The 4863-nt window shown below is 38.7% G+C and overlaps 1 pseudogene; it reads right to left on the bottom strand.

Annotated features, from left to right (window-relative positions):
* Positions 1-293: 293 nt before the first annotated feature.
* Positions 294-392, bottom strand: LOC132267820 (small nucleolar RNA R71; annotated as a pseudogene).
* Positions 393-4863: the final 4471 nt, after the last annotated feature.

Genomic DNA, 4863 nt, shown 5'->3' with positions numbered 1-4863 from the left:
GTACATCACTATGAGATCAAACCACAAACCATTCAAATGCTTCCTAACTATCATGGACTTCCAAGTGAAGAACCTTACAAGCATTTGGATGAGTTTCTTAAAGTATGTTCCACCGTGAGATACACGGACATGCCGGAAGAAGTCTTAAGGCTTAAAATTTTTCCATTCACCCTTAAAGACAAGGAAAAATATTGGTTTAACAATCTTAGACCTTTTTCAATAACTTCTTGGGCAGAAATACAACAAGAGTTCTTAAAGAAGTACTATCCGGTTTCTAAGACCAATGCCATGAGAACCTCAATTCGAGAGTTTTCACACGGGGATGGGGAAACGTTCCATGAGGCATGGGAAAGATTCAATGAATTGCTTAGGAAGTGTCCACATCATGACATGCCCAAATGGCAATTAGTTTAATATTTCTTCGAGAGCTTATTGGATAATTACAAGGGCTTGGTTGATGCTTCCATGGGTGGCTCTTACATTGATAGGCATGAGGATGACGTGTGGCGTCTTTATGAGAGCATGAGTGAAAATTCTTTGCATCGAACTTTATCTTCCAAGAATGGTAGGAATTCAATTGAAAGGAAGAGTGTTGGCTTACATCAAGTCGACCATTCCAATGAAATAGCCGAGTTGAAATCCTTATCTCAAAGGTTTGATCAATTCTTGATCAACCAAAACTCGGCAAATCAAGTATCTTCCATCCCTAACCATTCCCATCATGCATCCAATGAGACATGTATGACTTGTTCAAGTGTTTTACATTCTACTTCCAATTATCCCCACGGACATATGCAAATTGAGCATCATAAACAAGTCAATGCAACTTTTGTTAATCAAGGGAACAATCCTTATGGCAATCATTAAAATCCTAGTTGGAGAATCACCCGAATTTCTCTTGGAAAAACCAAGGGGAAGGCTCAAACCCTCCCCAAGGTGGTTTCCAAGGGAAATATGTTCCACCTCCAATGCAAAGCCAAGATTCCCAAGGATATAGACCATTTCAATCACAAGGAAATCAATTCTCTAATTTTCATTTTCCTAATCAACCGTTATATTCTCAAGGAAATGCTAGGAGTCCCGCTTTTAAAGAGAAAGTTTTGACCGCTTTAAGCACTCTAGAGGCTAACACTCAATTGCTTCATTCTCATTCTCAATCCATTACTAAGCTAGAAACCTAAGTAGGGCAAATAGGTAGTACTTTGAATGCTAAAGAGAAAGGGAAAATGCCTTTGAATGCCCTACAAAAGCAACAATATGTTGTAGAGACTCATTCCTCATTGGAAGGTCACATAATAGAGCATGTCAATGCGGTGACTACCTTGAGAAGTGGGAAGATTGTGGACAACCAAGTGGGTATGTCCAATGAAGAGAGTGCACCGGTGCAACCACAAGTTGACACTCGTCCCATTTCACATCCTATTCCTCCTTCATTGCATATGCATGATTTTTCAAATGAGAATACCTTGAAAAGTGATTTTGAAAAGAAAGATTCACAACATGATTTCAAAACTTCTTATGTTGAATAGACTTCAAAGAAAATTTCTAAAAAGGTTTTTGAGCCAAGAACTCCATTTCCGGATGCCTTAAAAGGATCCATTTCAAATGACAAGTAAAAGGCCAAAACAAATGAAATTATGGATGTGTTTAGGCAAGTGAAAGTCAATCTTTCACTTTTGGATGCAATTAAGTAAATTCCGGCTTATGCCAAGTTCTTAAAAGACTTATGCACCCAAAAGAGGAAGAACAAAAGCCAAACACCTAGGAAAGTGGTCTTAACCGAGCAAGTAAGCTCAATTTTGTAGCATAACACTCTTCCGAAGTTTAAGGACCCCGGTTCACCTACCACTTCATGCATCATTAGAGATTATATCATTAATTGGGCTCTTCTTGACGTAGGAGCAAGTGTTAACCTTCTTCCATACTCGGTATATATCAAATTAGGCTTAGGAGACTTGAAACCGACGTCGGTGGTTTTGCAACTTGCCGACCGATCCATCAAAAAGCCTTGGGGTATCATTGAGGACGTATTGATTAAGATTGATAAATTCTTCTTTCCCATTGATTTCGTTGTCATTGACACAGAACCGATCCCAAATCCTAATAGCCAAATTCCCGTTATCCTTGGCCGTCCTTTCTTAGCAACCGCGAATGCCAACATTAATTGTAGGACGGGGATAATGAAGATCTCATTTAGCCACATGAAGGTGAAGTTGAATATCTTCAATCCGACCCCCAACTCATTTGACAAGCATGAAGAAGTTAATGTTGTGGAAAAATGTCATAACTATGAATGTGAAAGAATAAAGTCTTTGCTTGAAACCAAAATTCCAAAAAACTCATCTTCAACCTTGAAACCAAAGAAAGTTGTTTCAAAGTCTTGTTTTCAAAGGGCATGGAAGCCCAAAGATTGTTTTGACCAAGGACCGAAAACGTCTTTTGAGCTTAATCCAACAAGTTCCTTAAAGAACCATTTATTGGGTGGAGTTCAAAACACTTATCACCCCATCAAGGAGGGGATGCACTACAAGATGTTTGATTCGGGCTAAAAGAGTCCAATATCATGCTAGAGACGTTAAAGACTAGCAAGACATTTTGTAGGGTGTCAAAACCCTATTCCTCCCTCATTTCTATCTTTTATTTCATTTCTAGCAAAGTCTAGATATTGGCTTTGGGTTCATATGCATTGCTAGGAACTTTGATTAGGATTGTATGCACTTTTAAGTTAAAATTGAGCATTTTGCATCAGTTCGATCGATCTCAAAATGAGTTCGATCGATCGAACTTCCCACCTACATCAAACTTGCATCCAAATCACTCTATGTCGAATCATTCGAACAAAACCTACATACTTCAGCTCTCTATCCCATCGTTCGAACTTGTTCCTAGATCGATCTTTAGTTCTTTGATCGATCCAACTTTATCTTGGATCGATCTACAGTTCCAACACTTAGAAAAATTTTGAACCTGTATCCACCTGCATCCAAAAACCTCTCTGTCTCATCGATCGAACATTTCTTCAAATCTTTGCATTCTCGATCGATCGAAAGTATTTTGAAATTGATCTTAGTGAAATCGATCTTTGTTCTTTGATTTTAAATTTTAACTTTGTTTTGACTTTGTTTTAAATTCTTAATTTCAAAATATATATATATATATTTAATTATTTAATTTTTATTGTTAATTTTATTTTCCAAAAATATATATAAAAAAATAAAAATAAATAAATATTTTTCAAAAAATTCCTAAAAATACTTTTACTTTTTATTTTTTTTTATTTTTTATTTTTCAAAAATTCCAAAAATATTTTGTCACTTAAGAGGAGAGATAGATGCCAGTTTGATCGATCGAACTGGCAAGGGAATGTTTTTAAAAATTGATTTAGAGTCATTCGATCGATTTCACAAGAATCGATCTCAAACCCTCGTTTCAACCTTTGCCGCTGCATACAACTCTTCTCCACCTCCGACAAAACTCCGGCGACCATCCCAAGCATCGAATCTCTCTCTCTCTTCTCGGATCTAGGATCTCATCGTTATCTCACCTTCTCTCTCAATTCCGATAAGATCCGAGACCTCATCTCTTTGATTCAAGCTTCGTTTTGATGAATCCATGTTTTAAATGTTAGATCTAAGGTGTTTTGAAGATGAATAATGCCATTGATGACGTTTTGAAGCTTCAAACCTCTGTGTATATATGTGTATATATGTGTATATATATATATATATATGTTTTATATTTTCTTAATTTAAATTTCAATTTTGGGGATTATAGGCCTAACCAAGTGACCCAATATGTTGATTTGTTGTGTAGATGGGCCCACGACCATGTTCGTGAAGGACCCGTGCCATCCACGTCACAGATCTGTGAATTTTTGAGTTTTACTTCACAGTTCGATCAATCGAACTTTTTCTTCGATCGATCTGTAAGAGATCGATCTCACATATTCTCGATCGATTGAACTTGCATCGATCTCACATTTTTGTGATCGATCGAACTTCACACATTTCACACACCATCTCTTGTGTTTCATGCTATCTCATACAGTCCCAATGCCTGTGTTTTCCACATTGGATGTATTCCATACCTATACTATCTAGCATACTTCACATCATGTCACTCATTTCTTGTCACTTGCATAGATTCATGTTCCTTATCTGTTTTGTCTATCCTATTTGACATACATGATTCTATCAACTGTGCTTTAATTCTTTATGTTGGCACTGACTCCCATTTTGCAAGTTTTCCTTTTATTTTACAGGCCATAGCTAGGGTCAAAACTGTTGCTCGCAGAAACTATCACTGCAGGGCCAAGCAAAGTTTGGATGATGAGGCAGGTCTATTTTGTGCCCAGGACCCCATTTAGGATGAGCCAGCAGAGCCCACTCCACCTTAGTCTCTAGCTGACAATTGCCTACAATCTTCCACCGAGGCATCTTCTTCACAGGCTGACGCTGAGGCTGAGCACATACCATCTCCATCACCACCGCCAGTTCAGCCAGCCTAGCACTTAGACCGGCCATTACCTAGATACTCACGCCTTCAGGTGGCGCACGAGTCGGTCTTTGACGTGGACTACTTCTCCTGGTCTGTTCTTACTAGACCAGCATATCATAATATAGACTGGAGGGGCATCTCAGCCATACTAGCCCCTGTCACATACCCAGTGTACCCGAGGTTGGTCTGGATGTTCTTCAGAACCTCTGACCTGCCCCGAGTAACCAGGCGGAGTTACGGACTACCACCGATGGCCACCTTATCATTATCACGGTGGACACTCTTTCTAGATCCTACCGTTGTCCACACATCTGCCCTCCCGATCTCCAGGATAACTATCCTACTCTATGGAGGCCCACATATACA

This window comes from Cornus florida, unplaced genomic scaffold, assembly GCF_030987335.1.
Source record: "Cornus florida cultivar Cherokee Brave unplaced genomic scaffold, ASM3098733v1 CherokeeBrave_3.0.0_Hap2_Chr07, whole genome shotgun sequence".
Taxonomy (NCBI): Eukaryota; Viridiplantae; Streptophyta; class Magnoliopsida; order Cornales; family Cornaceae; genus Cornus; species Cornus florida.
This window is presented reverse-complemented; position numbering and strand designations above follow the sequence as displayed.